Here is a 17,841-nt window from a genome sequence, read left to right as displayed (position 1 = left end):
GTGGGGATTCCCAAAGGTTTGCTCGCTCCTGGGTGGAGGAGAGTTGGAGGAATGGAAGGGTTGCACATTCCTGACAGATGGCATAAGACTTCCCATCAGTGGGGAGCGGGAGGGAATTGGAAAATAGTCCCTCATTTTCCAAGTTGAAATAAATGCAGTTATAGGCTGTGAAGTGGAAAAGGGCATCTCTCTTTCAGCACGTGCTTTTGCTGTCTCGGGGGCGGGACGACTGCAACCTAGTAGCCTACTTTCTATAATAATAATAATAATAATAATAATAATAAAAGCAATCGTGAAATGGATTTGCCTTTGCCAACCAAATTGAATGAAATTATTATGATATTTATTCAAAAATCCTATTCATCTGCCAATAGAACCTGTCCCAGATAGAAACGTGATTTGGCTGAGGTGAGGCAGATCATGGGCCAGGCCCGGTCCGAGCACGGCAACTGATTGTGGATGACCCAAGGGGTCACTGATGTGGGGGCCAACCTATGAATTGCTATAAAACTATAAAAAACATTTTTTTGGATCATAGGAAACGATGTATAGGACAAGCTGCATGAAGGGGGTGACTGGCTATATGGTGTGAAATAGTTGCCAGACATTCCAATGTGGTGACACACAGACACTGGACCACAAAGTAACCCAGAGACGCAGTTATTGTCCTCCTGTCCACAGCTCAGTTGGCTACTGGGAGAGAAGAAGATGCTGCATTCATGTGCTGTTGGATATTTTACCATTAGTTTTAACATGTTGTTAAACACTCATGAGAAGAGCACGATTACATACATAGGTTTTGCATTTACCACATAAAACAAAACACTGAATTAACTGTGACTTTCAAACCAATATTATGCCAAGTTCCCATCCAATGCAGTGCACACAGCAGATTATAAACAGAAACTGCACTATATGCTCAGAACCAATTCTCCTATGCTAGAATAATACTATCTGGTCCTAGAGGGTCAGTTAATTTGTGGTAATTAAATAAAAAACATAATTTAAGAATATGCACCAAATGAACTTAATTTAGACTGAAAATTATTATAACTCATTGTCACTAATTAAGATCTTAAAGGAACAGTGTGTAGGATTTGGCAGCATCTAGCGGTGTGGTTGCATAATGCAACCAACTGAGTACCCCTCTGCTCACTTCTCCCTTTTCAAGCACAAATACTTGACAAGACTAAACGAGGCAGATAAAACATTTAACAGGTAAACACAGTTATAAAGCAAATAAAACAGGTAAAGTAGATGTAATAAATAAATATAAACAGAAGTGTCACACTAGAGGTATAAAATATAAAATAGATGTAATGTAAACAAAGGTAGTTGCACTTGAGGTGTATATTGCATCAAGGATATATTGCACAGCCAAATGTATTTCATTTATGCCTAATTTTGATTTTGAATTTTGGAGTTCAGTATTTCCGAGGAGAACCTGAAGGCAACAGAGAAGAGAGCGGTTTCCTACCGCAGCACGAGCTGCCGCAATCAACTGTCTATCCGAGAGAGAGCTGTGATACAAACCAGTCAGTCCACGAGAAGTTTAGCAGAACATGTGTTCAACTAGTCCCGTGTGCTGAGTCTAGATGGATGCTAACTGGATCTGACAACACTGCTCGGTAAGTTTGCAACGCCGCATCCTCAAACTGTCACGTTTTAGACACCTTTTTGCACGAGTTGCACGAGTTTTTGGTTTGTTTGTGGAGTTGCTCACAGTGGCAGTGGTTTCCAAAGGTGTGTTCAGGCACCCCGAAGCTAATCAAAAAATCAAGCAAATGGTAGAATAATGCTTTTGCATTGACTTTAGAGTACTAGAAAGGAATGTATAATGAAATGTTTGTAGCTTTGTTAGCTTGACTCACCTCCTCTGAAACTCCCTGCAGAAACACACCTTAGCAAATGAGGTTCCACGCGTTTCTTCGTTTTTTTTGGGGGTTAAAAATGCTTTCAAACTATTATCTGCAGGTGTTTTTCTGTGCTTGCTTCGAGGTGCATTGCTATGCATGCCAGCTTTGTCATGCATATTTGTTTTTTTTGTGTGTTTATTGACATTGAATATTAGCCAAAATAAGTGAAATGTGATTTTTTTTTTGTTGTTGCCTAAACTAGCAAGCACTTTCATTCACTTTTAAGTTGTGCATGCCACTGGCATTGTTGTTAGTTTGACAGGTGAGGCTGTTATTTACTTAGTCCCCCTAAACATCCCTTGGGCACTGTGACCTTTAACCCTTTGGTCTCTTGGTGTTAAAAATGCTTTAAAACTATTGTTTTTCTGTGCTTGCTTCAAAGTGCATTGCTATGCATGACAGTTTTGTCATACATATTTGTTTGTTTGTGTTTATTGACGTTGCATAATAGCCAAAATAAGGGAAATGTGATTTTTTTTTTTTTTGGCCTAAACTAGCTAGCACTTTATTTTCACTTTAAAGGTCCCATATTGTAAAAAAGTGAGATTGTCATGTCTGTTATAGTATAAAGAAGGTATAAGTGCCATATAAATACTGTGAAAGTATTGAAACGTTCAATATACGGAGAAATACACACACAGCTCGTATTCAGAAATGTGCGTTTTTGAAACAAGCCGTCAGGATTTCTGTCCATTTGTGATGTCACAAATATACAATATTTAGACCATTACACGGTTTTAAATGTAAACATTCTAAATGTGTCCCAGTTTATTTTCTGTTGCAGTGTATGTGAATAACATCAACAGACAGGAAGTAAACATGGACCCAAACTGTTGCCTAGCAACGTAATTCCGTTGCAATTCCGTTGATATGAGCTAAAACGGAGCGTTTCAGACAGAGGGTGAATACAGGTATATTCAGGCCGACATTATGAGGAAAATAAAGTTTTTTTTTTTAACATTACAGCAAGTAAACATGTTCTAGTAGAAACACAAAATACAAAAGCATAATATGTCCCCTTTAAAGTTGTGCATGCCACTGGCATTGTTTGTTAGTTTGACAGGTGAAGTTGTTATTTACTTAGTCCCCCTAAACATCCCTTGGGCACTGTGACCTTTAACCCTTTGGTATGTGATGTTGCTTTAAACTACACATGGAAATGAAAGGGAAATACAGCTCAGATGAATCAGATCCAGATCAGAATCACTAACAGGAGGGCAGGAATTGTTTTTGCTTGCGTCCGTGGTTCAGAGACACATGGGCAACTTATGGAACAAATAGTCCATTTGACAGTTGGCACACACTAATAGGACACAAGGCTTGTTTACAGTTGCAAAGTGAGAGGCCACAAGGAGAAAAGACACTCAAGATACATCTTACAACCATGTTATTTAATGGATATTAACCGTCTACTGTGGTTGACAAAATTACAGTATTTTTACAGACTGGCAGACAGACATTTATTCAACTTCCAGTCATCATGTGTCCTCAAAAATCAGGGCATATTATGAGGCAACAGTTGAAGATAAGGTGTGGTGATGTCCTGAGATAGAAATCTGGAGCAGACGGGGATGGGAGACAGGTTGGACAAGTCTGTTCTCTGCATTAGTGCATCCTCGCTTCCAGAAACCCCAGTTGGTGATTCCCATTTGTTCAGCTGTGGAGCAGCTCCAGACTTTTTCTTGATGACATCACAGTTTTTCCAGTGTCTAGAAGGGTGTTAATTGTGGCCATAATTGACCTTTGACCTTAAAACATTCAGCAGTTGTGGAATACATTCTTTTTGCTTCATGCTTCTCAAGCCTCTGCTGCACGTTGATTTTCTTCTTCTTTTTTTTTTAAATTAAAGGTGCCTTGTGGAGATTTTTGTAAACAAACCAAGTTATGTTGATAGCTTTCTCACCATAATGCATCGATCCTTGAGGCCTTGTTGAATGCATTTCAACGTCAAATGTTTTGAATATTTTTTAATCCTGCATTGTTTACATCCATGTTTACTAGCACTCTTCTTCTTCTCTGCCTTTTGCTGGCGCATTGCTTATTTGCTTTTATACCTCCACCAACTGTCAATCAGCGGAATAGCGTGAAACCAGTGGCGGGAATGTGGATTGCGTTGTCCGTGTGTTTGCGCATGCATGTGCTTGCTCGTCCTTGTGTGCAACACAAAGAAAACGGTCTGAAAAGTGAAACCAATGCTGAAGTCCCTTAAACTTGCATTCTTTCTTATAGCCAGCAGGGGGCGACTCCTCTGGTTGCAAAAAGACATCTGATTGTATAGAAGTCTGAGAAAATGACCCTACTTCTCACTTGATTTATTACCTCAGTAAACATTGTAATCATGAGTTTATGGTCTAAATCGCTAGTTTCAAGTCTTCACTGAACAAAACAAAATAACTGTAAGCTAGATAACATGTAACAGAGTCTTCTGGCTTCAGTGTGGCAACCAGATTTCCCTTTGCTGGAACTAGTCTCTGATATGAACTTATTTTGACTCGGTCTTGTCCAGGCAACAGCTTGAAATTGATAAACTAAGTGTCTGAAAAGAATGAATACTTCATTGAAATTTTGGTTGTAGTCAGGCCAAGGCATATGTTCTGTTATTGCCATATGCTTACATAATGTTTAGAGTATCCCCCCCCCACAAGTTTAATGAAATTGTTGAAATATAAACTAGCTGATTGCACAGAGCAGTTCATTTGATTTCAATGAACAGCAACAAGTATGTGGTTTGTATTATGAAAAACTGATGGCCAAAGGTCACAGTGGAGGTTTGGCGCCAGTGTGTTATGAACATGGCTCAGCATCATTTCTGTTGGCGTGGTTTATTATGCCTTAACACTCTTTCTGTTGTTATAAACACATATTCACAAACACTGGCCCTCATTTAATTCTTCAGTTCAGCAGTCCTCCCCCCTTTTTTGAGTCATCTTTTTTTTATCTCTTTGTTAACAAGCCGAGCACACACACACACACATCATGCATATTACCATTCACATCCACCGTGAAGATACAGTCACCCCTTCTTGAGTCAGCCCTCTAATGTTCGCACAAACAGATACTCACACACACATAGAGCCCCCCCCCTTCTCTCTTTCTGTGCACTTTCCACTGGCGTCTCTCTCTGCCCTGCCCTCTAATCAAAGCCATATGTTCTCCAGGTCCCTCGCATGAAAACTCTGTTCTGTTTGCAGCGCTGTTCCCAGCGTAACCAGTCTCTCACTTTGTTACTGGCAGAGAGAGACTGTGTCGAATTGGTTGATATATCATCTTCTTTTTTTCACACTCTCTTTGTTTTATTCTGGTGCTATCAGTATTGTAAGGCGATAAAAGTTGGTAATGGAAAGGTGGATAGTTTGCTCCTTCGCGTAGTTGTTTCAGTATTTCTGAGCTCTCACGGTGGCTTGGTTGATAAAATCTTCATAAGTAGCCTTGATCTTTCCTGACACGTAACAGTGTTGAAGATTTTCAGGGTGTGTAGGTTCACACCGCCTCTTCAGATGACATGCTTTATTATTAAAAAAACATGCGGGCCAAAAATGGGGTTGCTCAAACTTATTAATCTAAAGCTGTTTTCTCATACGAGTTCCCTTTCACACATGTAGCACACAACAGGAGATTGTCCGTGTCAGACGCGTTTCTCACCTACTGGAAATACTCTGTTTGGTTTAGGAGAGGAGTTGCGCTTGGGTAGAGCGTGCAGGATTGCAGTACATGACGCAAAAAACACCCCGGCCACGTAGCCGGTTCGCAATTTGGTCATAAATAACCGTTGCTGTTCCTAGAATTTGTGTGCCGATTTCTGCATTGGCCCTTACTGACAGTGAGGAAATTTCCCCAACGGTTAATAAACTTGTGACAACACCGGTGTTACCGATTGCACCGGACATCTTTTAAAGAAAAGACAGCGCCTAACATATGTAGAGCGCTTACTTTTGATCTTTACCGTTGGATGGCTGTGTCTGGCCTCTCCGGTTCCAGCTTTCGCTGCGAGGCTGTAGGTTTCCACCTGGAGCTGCTGCGCTGTGCACACCGGCTGTGACCGCTCCGTCCTCCGCACAGCGATTGCCTCATTAACGTTATGGTCCCCTTATAGCATTGGGTTTAAATCGTAAGAATTTCCAAACAGGCGCTTTTGCTTTTTTCGCTTTTACACCAAATCCTCCACCATTGTCTTGTCTGTCAACTCCCTCTCATCGAGTGTGTTTGAAATCGTATTCCTGCTACTCTGAGTCCGTTTAATGTCCGGTCTAACTGATTCGGACATTTGTGTTCTCACATAACAGCTCCTCGCTCCGGGTAATGTCTAGATGTCAGGGTTGCAGTGCATGTGTGCAAGGGGCTTAAGAAACCTTGCCAGTTTGGCCCCATTAAGTGACCATGACTAATACAAACATAACCAGCACTCTTGTTATGTGGAGACCCACCAGAAACTGGCATGTGACTCATTTTGGGTCCCAACCCAAAAATTTAATAATACCTCCCTCTAAATGAAGGACGGTATTATTAAAATGCGTACTTCAAATTCTCCTAATAAGAGGGAAGCCATCCTGTTTATCTGGTTATGGATGCAGTACCAGATTCAACTAGGTTTTCTTCACTGAAATGTCCAGACCAGCAGATGGAAAGCGGTTTTCCATCAGTTCTCACCCACTTGAGCTGTGATTCTCTGCCCATAGCTGGCTGGGTTTCGACTCACTGGGTTTGGGCCAGTTCAAGCTCTTTGAATTTGCTCAAACTTCAATAAGGTCGGGATTCAAGGCACTATTCAGATGTTCCCGTTGCAAATATTGGTAATTAACAGATGTATATAGAATATAATAAAAAAATGTTTACCTTATCTTCTGATATTTTAAGTTTGTTGTTGTTAAAAAAAGAGGTTGATGTTGATGGAATTAGATGTTGATTTAGATTATTTTTATTAAAAATCAGGTGTTTGCGGTGTAGCGACTCATTAAATGCTGCGGTGGTTGAGGTTTGGGTCGGGTTGACACAGAAACCAGGCACATTTATGATTAGAATAAAAACTTTGTCCAGTTTTTTTCTCAGCCAAATCAAAACCCTGTTAGCTATACCCACAGCCATTTTGACAATAATGCAAAAAATCCAAATTAAAACAGAACTTACATGCAGTATGTTGCAATCAGAAAGATTCAAATTACTTTAGTTTTTATTAGTGGATTTTCCACTTCTATCCTAAAGCACTTAAAGATTTTTCATATTTCCCAGCTGCACTGATCTCTCCCTTTTTATCTAGGTCTTTGCACTGCATGGTAACATTCGTCAGCTTCTTTTCAACTGGGACCAGTTTAAGGAATGTGATTCTATTGTAGTCATATGATGCGTCTTTTCTTCTCTGGCCCCCTGTGTTAAAGAGAGGGGGGGGTCTTTTGCATGAACGATTTAAAGGGAACTGTGCAGGATTTTAGGGCTGCAACTAACAAAGATGACGTCTTTAAATATCTCCTTTTGTCCAAAACGCAAAGATATTCAGTTTACTGTCATAGAGGAGTAAAGAAAACAGAAAATATTCACATTTGAGAAGCTGGAATCAGAGAATATTGATTTTTTTTTTTTTTTAAATGACTCAAACCGATTATCAAAATTTTAACCGATTAATTTAATAGTTAACAACTAATTAATTAATCGATTAATTGTTGCAGCTCTACAGGATTTTCATTTACTGGATCTTAGAGATTACACTATACATGTTTTGATTTCCAATACAGCTCCACAACACTGAGTATCTACCTTACGTTATACAGTCTAATTCACATTCTTACAAAGCTCTTAATAAGCCATCAATGTGCACTGTGGTTTGTATTCCTGCCCCCTCTTAGTCAATAAGTCGACTAATTGGTTGTTTTGGTCTTAGTGGATTAAGATTTCTTTAGTCGATATGTAGTTTTTATGCTTTGTTTCATGCTGAATGACTTATTTCCAAGAAATGTAGTAGCACATCTCTGGTAAACACAAGATTTAAAGTGGTGTTTTTGTGTGATTCTTTGTGGGGAAACTCAGTTTTACAGCTCTGTCGATTAAATCAAGTAATTGAATAATCGACACAATCGTTTGAGTGTTAGTCGACTGAGAATTTCTTTGATCAAGCACAGCCCTTGTGGTTTGGATACCTGATGCATTGATTGTCAAAAATTCTTCTTTACTAGTTATTGTTGTTTTTACCAGCTCACTGTATTATAAAGTTTAGTTTAGTATTGTCATAATGTCCCTGGGAATACTTGTCAATAATTAGTATTTGAAGGGAGATTATTTTTTTCTAATAGCCAATTTAGTGTTTTTGTCAAGATTAAGACTGATAGCTATACTATGTTATCAGTGCATCCCTAGTTGCATTACATTCTCTAACATGTGTAATATTCATTCTACGGGATTGTTTTTTTCTTTCTTAGATTAGTCTTTTCTTCACAGTACTAGTAGTCACCTTTTGGCATCCCCAGAGCACTCATGACTGAAAAGATAATCTAATTGCAAGCTGTGTTTTCAGTGCGTGACTGTTCCTTTGCAGTTGGGTGACACCAGTTGGAGCGTCACTCTATTGTACTCACATGGCATGCCTTTTTTTTTTCCGTGGCCCCAATACAACAGAAAAGGGGATTCCTTCTCTCGCTGACCTGCTTATTATGCTGGTGGAATGCTAAAGATCCAGTGCTGAATCCTAGCGTGAAGTATTTAGTGGAGTATTTTGGAGGCTCAGGAGGATAAGTGGCATTTCAGCCCTGTTTGAATCCAGCTCTCCTTTTAAACTTTTTCGATTTTCCATGTCATTTACTCTCTCTCTTACTTTCCTCATCCACAGATGTAGTAGTATCAAAGTAAGCTTAAAAGTAATCTCAAATATGAAGCATAAAGTTTGTAATTCATGGGACTGATTTCCACCTCACTGATTGGGCTTTACTTTGCTGCACTGCATGGGAAGTTGGACCTAATCACATACCAGGCAGGCCATGAGTCATCGTTTGGATGAGTTGTGAAATAATCCCCCATGAATGAACATTAGAAAAAGGCTTTTATGTGAACACGGAGGCCTCCCGTTGAGGGGATAAACAATGATTTAGGACGTGGGGTTCAAAAAATGTTCCGGTCCTAAAACAAATTGTTACTCATTTTGATTGACTACCCATGAGACAAAAGGTTATTACACAAGGGACATTAGTGTTTAAATCCATAATTTTAGTAAGTGGTTGAATGTCTCAACTTCTAAAAAAAAACTGTGGCATACTTTAGAGCTGTGCCAAATTTGGATTCAAATTCACCGATCAGTTATGATGACCACGTTGAGCTTTGATCTACCACTTGCTTATCAAGTGCTTATGGGTAATAGTTTCCTACTTCCATACATTGAAATACAGTTATATAGTAAATGGAGTATCAACAACTATATAAGACAATACGGAGGGCTGTACCGAATAGTTCGAAGCTTCATTCATTTGATTTGATTTGATTTTTGTTGTTTTTAGCTAGTTGGCTAATCTTCCGAGAGTCCATATTAAAAACGTTTTATCATTTTTGATGACACATCTCACATAGCCTACATAGCTACATACACACCCACACAGTCATAATGTCAACATTCGAATGCTGGGCTGCTTTTTTTTTTGCATGTCTGTTCATTGCGCCAAAAGTCCGAATTTATTGAAAAAAAGAATGATGTAATCATTTCCAAAATTCACAACATGTTTTTATCTAACGAGATATTCTGCTTCAGTCCATATTTGTTGGAGTTTAGCCTTTCAAAAACAACATTTTCACTGCCGGGGTTTCAGCCTCTCTGTAAGCCCGTGCATAAGGCGCCATCGCCAAGAGAAACATGTAGTAAAAGTCGGCATTAAGCGCAAAAGCAACGGATTCCCTTATTTAGTAGCATCATCTTAACAGTTAGGCAATAACAACAAAATGCAACAGCAAGACCACCAAAAAACTGTACACTCGGTGCAAATAGAATTAAGGCTGCTAGCGCCACTTAATCACTGTACAAATGTTTTAAAACACATTTGTTATATTTTTGGTTATTCGGACAGTCACTGATAATTTCACTTCATGGCCGTGAGATGCCCTTAAAATTGACTAAAACTCACCAGTAAGACTTGAGACTTCACTGATGTGTTCCTGTGGATGTCAAACTGACTGCCCCACATTGAAATACTGTAACATGCCCTCAATGTGAAAGCAAAATTAGTATTACATGGTGTTAGCTCCAAAACAAATTATTCTGTACATCATTTTACAATTGATGGATGGCACTTTGGAAATACCCTTTTGGAGATGAATGAGGGAACAACTGCCACACACCCACAAACACAAAGAAAAGTATAATACAGTTTTGTTGTTAAGCATCTGATTCTGATTAGATCCCGTTTCTTCAGGACTGTCAGAGGTGCTGAGATCATCCCCTTTTGCACTCGTCAACATCTGTTACACTTTACTGCAGCACGGAATATGTTGGTAGTACCCAGCAGCTCTCTTTTAAAGCGAGATGAGCAGACAACTGTCTGTCCTCGTTTTCATCAGGTTTTTCCAGCGGTGCAGCTGAGATCACAGTTTTCCTTGGCTTCGGTTAAAGTATACACAGTGGTAATTTTGGCAGCTATTTTAGATTTAGTCTTAAAACGGAAATGCTTATTAGTTTTATTTACCTTTTAGTCATTTTTATCCTTCATAGTTTTAGTCTAGTTTTAGTCGGCGACAGCTCAAAACGTTTTAGTCACCGAAAAGTCATTAGATTTTAGTCAAAATGTTTTCTTTCTTAATTTTGTTAGCTATTTTTTCCTGTTTCCTGTTTAGTCATCAGATTATATTGAACATTTCTGTCATTTTAGTCAAACTGTTTCACATAAAATTGTATCTTATCATAATCTGATGAAAAACAATGTTTGAATGATTAAGAATGCAGCTTTGCAGTTAGTTTGAGTCCTCCTGACTGCGCTCATTAGTGATGTGCGGTTCAGTCGCGACCACCGGTCCGTTATGAGAGCCAACCCGTAAATATATGTGTTAATCAACGACCCGAACCTGACCCGACCCGCAAACCGCTAACTTAATGCATTATAGTAGCACAACTGTCAGGAGTGAGGTGTGAGACAAGAAGGACAGATATGGACTCAGTGCTGCTGCCGTGTTTGAGACGTAGAGAGGGAAAGAGAAGGTGACACAAATAAAGACAGATTTTGGTTAGGTTTTTGTTTTCAAACTACATTTTTTTCTCGTTTCCTTTCGTCAACGATATTGCATGTTTGATATCGTCACTGTTAGTGTTTAATGACCTCGGTGCTGTCTTGTCATTGTTTCGTCTTGGTCATGGAAAAAAAGGTCATTGACACTGGTATACAAGCTTTTTAAAGAAGTACACAAGCCCATGTTTGGCCATTTGTTTTTTAAAGAAAGTCCCACAAGTATTTTTTTTATATTTCTATTACAAAACAAATAAGCACATTTCTATCTAACTATTGCTATCACATCACGCATTAAAACAGCATACCAGCATAGATCTACAGTATCTCATTTTGGACAGTAACCATTCATAAATATTTCATGAAATGAAATAGTTGTGTGTAACTGCAGTCCTTTGTTTTGTGTCATAGCTGTCAGTCAGATGACTATCAAGGTGACAACAGCTATATAAACAAACTTCAGAAACGCATTCTGATTGGGTGCTGAACCTGCAGACTGACTGGAAGGCCCGTCCCTCATGTCAGTCTTTGTCTCTCTCTGTCTCTCACACTCCCTCTCCGTCTCATTCAGCTGACAGCAAGATAGAGAGCGGGAATCCTGACTCACCTGGGAAACCGAAAGCATTAGATCTACATTAGACTTTTTACAAGGCTTGTTGTCTACATTTATGTAAGTATTGCCATCAAATTATACCTGACTAATTATATATATATATAAACCTAATTATAGCACTTAGATTTGTATACCATTTTAGATGTTGTCTAGGAAAAGAAGCCTGGTATTATGAGTGCCATGTGCTGGACAATATTGTGTATATAATACAACAAGTGAAGTAGAAGTGATTGGTTTTCTTGGTCAATGCACTTGTCACTCTGCGTGACCTGGTTTCCCCATTTGTGTGTGTGTGTGTGTCTGTCTGCGTTTTTAGCCCAAGGCTGAGATTTAGCCAAAGAGAGCGATTTGCTTTCCCGTCCAGGGTCACAGTTCAGCTGATAACAAGAGCTACTTTGAACTGTGTTTTAGTGTGTGTGTGCGTGGTTGTTTTTTTTTGGTTCACTAACTTACTGCAGAGATTTCATTATTGGTGTGTGTTTGTAAATTTCACCGTTTGAGATAATCACATAGCAGGTGGTGCTGAGAAGTCTTTATTATTGCCATTTAATTTGCTATTTCTGCTATTTATAAGAATTAAATATGCATGAGGATGGAGACTAAATGAGAAGCTGTAGCACATCTATATTAAACCTTACTTGAAGTCCACATGCTTCCATTGGAAATAATCACAGTGTGGAAATGCTATCCTGTTGCTAATTTCAGTGTGTTGTGAAATTAGCTTGATGACAAGCACAGCTGTTTTATCATGCCCCCAGGCAGCATGACTTCAGGATTTAAAGCGACAGTACGCGACTTCTTGCCTTGAGTAGCTTAAAGTGTTGTGGTAGCCTCGCCCTCCTGACCCATAATTGGGACAGGTTCACGCCACAACATGTGTCGCGTGTCAGTTTCATGTCCTCGAATGACATCAGCCTTAACGCGACAGCTAAAATCTGTACAGCCACAACATTAGCCGAAGCGGCAGACGATGAACACATATGGTTTCCCAAAGAGAACATTGTTGTTTACCACGTTTTTTAATTGTGTCTGTACATTTAATTTTACTGCACTTTCGTTTCTCATTGCTCCTCCGATTTGTAGTACTTGCTGTGACTTGCCTGTGCTACTTTTGCCAACCTCTCTTTTATAACTACGCCCAAGGTCAATGGCAGGTTGGTGCCCATAACAAATCATACATACCAAACTTGATTTGTGATTTCAGGCAATTGGGATTACAGGCACGTACACACATGTACACATTCCCCAATCTCATCAGAGACTCCGATTCCCTCACCACATTCCAGTCCCGCCTCAAAACACATCTTTTCTCATCTGCTTACCCGTAGCCCCCCTCCTTCCCCCTACCCATCAGTCCATGTGTATGTATGTGATTGTTCCTGTGTATGTCGCTTTTTGTCGTTCGTCTCCTGTCTGTCTGTCTCACACCATTTTCCCCCCGACTATGTTAAAGCGTCTTTGAGATTAATATAAAGCGCTATATAAATCCAATATATTATTATTATTATTACATTTATTTACTACTTTAAATATAAAAGAAATATGATTGAAAGAAATTAGGATTTGAAGCCAAAGGGTTAGTGTTTCTTATCTGGCAGGAATGACAACACATGTAGTGGCTAAAAGTATTCTTAATCCAACTTGTGATATATCCGGTTTGACCGGTTTGTTGACTGTGACACATTCAGATGAGCTTCTTCCTGTTGTGGATCAAGGTGGGCTCTCACCATAGTGAAGAACAGAGTACTCAAAAAAATGTTTTATGACATGATTGCTGATAACTTGCTGATAAAGATAAGGGCTTCGGGAAAACCCCCTTGATTTTATTCTAGCTCAGCTGCGGTGTAGATTTTTCCCTCAAACATTCCATCAGCATACCGGTGCGTCAGAAGTCTTGAGGTGTCTCCTTTTTATCAGCTGTGTATCTCCAGGCGAGTTTCAGTTGCAGTCTGTGGTAGGGATTTCCCGATATCAGAAATCTAGTGGTCGATACCAATACCAGTGAATTTTCCACGATTCTCGATACCCAATTCGATACCACGGTAAAAAAAAAAAAAAAAGGAACATTATGAGACTTTATTCCTCAGGTATAGCTCAAAGATCTGTAAGAAAACAGCAGCGGCTGTACACGCTCACACACACTCTCTCTATATGTATATCCTCAGATTGCAAGCAGTTCTTTAAATTCACTGACATGGTGACAGACCATTAAATACTTATTTAAAATGCTAATATTATATTTTGATGACAATAAAAAAAGCACCACTTTTCAGATATTTAGCAATAAACAACAAAAGATAGAAATTCAGTTCAGTCTTTTCCCTCACGAGTGAATCCTCTTCTCAAACAAATCAATAAAGGATCTCTGATCAGTTTTTTCAGTTCAGCAATTTCAACACGAGTGAATCCTCTTCTCAAACAAATTAATAAAGGATCTCTGAAAAAGGAAACTTCAGAGAGTTACTTGCCAAACGGAAAATCGACCCGCATTTGGCGCTTGTTCATTTCGGACCCTGATTACAGGCATCGTACCGTAAAAGAGTACCATCACGTTTTTTTTAAATTTTGGCATCGACTTGGTACCGAAGTATCGGTTCTCGTGACATCCCTAGTCTGTGGTATATTGTGCAAATGACACATTGAAATCCATTATTTACCTTGGAACTTGTAGTTAGTTAAATCCGGTTTCTCAACCTTGGATGCTTTGTCATCAGGTGTCACTTTATTTTGGCTGGCTTCATGGCTTCGTTCGCCAGCAACGGAAGACGCATGATGCATTTTGATCTTCCGTCAATGTTCTCAATAAAACCAAACTCAATATAACTGTTGTCATATCTTCTCAGTTTAGCTAGTTTGGCCTTAGCGTCACTTGACGATGTGGACTGACACAAATATTTCTCCATGCTCACCAGCTGGCTAGCTGGCTAATAAGCTAAGCAGCAGCAGGAATGGTTTGTTGCATCCTGGGTGAAGTGACAGATTCATGACAGGTTGAGGTGATGTCGCAATCATATGTGACATCAAGTTTCTATTAGCTCCAAATCTAACGTGGGTGGTAGTATTGGGACACATTGGTGCAATGTTCGCCATCTGTAGATATGTACTTTTTAATGATACAGCACAATTTTATAATTTATACCAAATTATTTCGCGGACCACCTGGCAGAGTGCCACGGACCCCCTGAGGGTCCCCAGACCCCACTTTGAGAACCACTGTGATAAATTATTTGGGCTAATATACTGCATGTTTGTGTCTTTTCAATGTTTGGGTTTTGTTTTGTTATCAATCATATTTAATTTAATAAGATGGACATTATTGATACCAGGCAGGGAAAATTAGTTATTTTTAAAATATCTTTCTCATATAAAACAGATTATTGGGTTAATACAGGTAAATGTTATGAACATCCCATGATCACCAGTCTTCCCTGACTTCCCAAATCTGTTATATGAAAGGCCACAAATCCTGTTTTGGACAGTTTCCACCAGCCTTATTTTGCTCTGCTCATGTGCTGATTGTGATCTGTGATATTAATTCAGATTTTTACATTGGCATCCTACTTTCCATCAAGTACTTTTGCATGTCTTTCATGCAAAATGAAGTATTTTTTTATTCGCTCTATAATAATGATTATTAAAGCCCATTTTAATAAAAAAATACTAACTGTAACCACCTTCTCTGGCCTATTCCAATTTAATTTTTACTAGGCGTTTATTAGTTTCTGGGAAATTCTGAATCTTGGCATGTCTCTTATTTCTTATTACAGGAGGGGCTCACTCTTTTAAAACTGTCTCAGTGAAACAATAATGATGCCTAGTGTTCAATGCAGGTCTGTTTTGTTTGTAAAACCTGCCTCTAGTGTAGCGTCGGATGCAGTTGATTCAAAATGCCATTGTAGATTTGTGGAGAAATGTTCTGGCAATAAGAAAAATGAGCATAAATCAAGCAGTGGCATCTCTAAATGTCCCATTATCAACCTTTTTTGAGCCATCAAATCAGTGTCTTCAAAAGGCTACAGCTGAGCTGCATAGTACAGGTCATGTGAAGGTTAGATGTCACTGTGAGCTCATGAAAGGAGCACTTGTTGTCTGTCTCATCTGTTTGGCTTAAGTCCTGTCTGTGTGAAAGTAGCACAGAGCCTTGAAGAGGCTGCAGACATCCGACACAGACACCTTGATAATACAGACATGCTGAAACTTGTTGGTACCCCTCAATACAAAAAGAAACGAAGAATGCACAATTTTCTCTGAAATAACTTGAAACGGACAAAAGTAATTGGCATCCACCATGGTTTATTCCATATTTAATAGAAGAAATCCGACTTTGCTTTTGATTTTTTTATTCAACAAATGAAATTGGCATGGACAAAAAAACGATGGGACCCCTAACCTAACAGTTTGTGGCACAACATTTAATCAAACGTTTTCCGTAGCTCACAATAAGACTTCTGCATCTGTTAACAGGTAGTTTGGCCCACCCCTTCTGAGCAAACTGCTCCAGCTGTTTTCGGTTTGATGCGTGGGTGCCTTCTCCAGACTGCAAGTTTCATAAATGTTTGATAGGATTCAGATCAAGACTCATAACTTCAGAATAGTCCAATGTTATTATCCTTTTGTTGGCGAACTCATATCCTGCGACTGAGACAGAACTTTCTGACACTGGGCAGTACGTTTTGCTCCAGAATGCCTTGATAGTCTTGAGATTTCATTGTGCCCTGCACAGATTCAAGGCACCCTGTGCCAGGCACAGCAAAGCAGCATAAAAAACATAACCAAGCCTCCTCCATGTTTCACTGTAGGTATGATTGTGCTCTGTTCTTTGAAAGCTTCATGTTTTCGTCTATGAACATAGCTGATGTGTCTTGCCAAAAAGCTCCAGTTTTGACTCATCTATCCAAAGGAAATTCTCCCAGAAGGATTGTGGCTTGTCAATATGCATTTTAGCAAATTCCTTTTTATGTTTTTCTTTCAAAAGTGGAGTCCTCCTGGGTCTTCTTCCATGAAGCCCACATGGTGCTATCAGAAACTGACGTACCATGACCTCAGCTTGTATCTCTTTGGCAGTTATCCTTTGTTCTTTTTCTATCATTCATACCATGTTCAATCTGGGGTTGATTTTCCTCTTGCAGCCTTGCCCAGGAAGGTTGGCTACAGTTCCATGGACCTTAAACTTCTTAATAATATTTGCAAGTAACTGTTGTCACAGGAACAACAAGCTGCTTGGAGATGGTCTTGTGCTGCTTGTCTATTATTTTCTTTCTGATCTCCTCAGACGACTCTCTCCTTTGCCTCCTCTTGTACATGTTCAGTGTGGTGCACTAGGGATGTCATGGCGATGACATTTTCCCACCGCTTAATAAACTTCAGACTACACCGGTGTTACCCATTACAATGGACATTTTACAAGAAAAGATGACGCTCATTATGTGTAGAGCGCTTACTTTGATCTTTAACGTCGGATGGCTGTGTGTTTGGCATCTCCGGTTCAGCTTTCCCTGCGGGGCTGCGAGTTTCTACCTGCCACCCCTCGCGCCACGCACACCGGCTGTGACATTGGGTTTAAATCTGATAGTCTTGTCTGTCAACTCTCTCTTGTCCCGTGTGTGTGAAATCTGACTTCTGCCGTATGGAGCAGACACTTTCATTTTCACTTTGTAGCGTCCATCGTCCGACTATGTATTGATAACACGGCGCTGATACCAAAACAGCACAGTGATTACTTTTCATCATATAAATAGGCTGAATGACTGATGATAAGGTTACATCTGATACTAATTAATCACTGTAATCCAATTATTTATTATCTTTTCTAAAGGGTACCAATAAATGTGTCCAGGCATGCAAGTATACCATTATTTCAGTAACCTGTAACGACATAAGAATGCCTTGACTGCCTGATTTACCAAGGATCAATGAGTTGAGCCCTTCCCTCCCCATTTGTATTTGTCTTTCTCTCCCACACATACACTAACAGTGTAGCTGATCCTCCCTCTCTGGGTCGGTCCCACATTCCTACTGTGGCCCACGCATTTTGGCAGAGAATTAAGGGCTGTGGTCGCTTTAATTATGAGGTTTCGGCCGGGCACTAGTTTTGGGGCTTTATACATCGCTGGCCACCGTTGGTCGG

The 17,841-nt window shown here is 39.6% G+C and overlaps 1 protein-coding gene across 8 annotated transcripts in view; it reads left to right on the top strand.

Annotated features, from left to right (window-relative positions):
- Positions 1–1,448: 1,448 nt before the first annotated feature.
- plce1 (phospholipase C, epsilon 1) overlaps positions 1,449–17,841 on the top strand; it is a 96,398-nt gene continuing 80,005 nt past the window's right edge. For 7 of the 8 annotated variants that reach the window (XM_037754320.1, XM_037754319.1, XM_037754318.1 and 4 more), the window contains exon 1: positions 1,449–1,628. The gene's annotated coding sequence lies outside the window, so the exon portion shown is untranslated. Of the gene's footprint in view, positions 1,629–11,645; positions 11,772–17,841 lie in introns of those variants that run through there. The other variant, XM_037754315.1, reaches the window with a different exon arrangement.

Source organism: Sebastes umbrosus, chromosome 20, assembly GCF_015220745.1.
Source record: "Sebastes umbrosus isolate fSebUmb1 chromosome 20, fSebUmb1.pri, whole genome shotgun sequence".
NCBI lineage: Eukaryota > Metazoa > Chordata > Actinopteri > Perciformes > Sebastidae > Sebastes > Sebastes umbrosus.
Note: the sequence above shows the minus strand (reverse complement) of the source record. Positions and strands in the feature narration are given on the sequence as shown.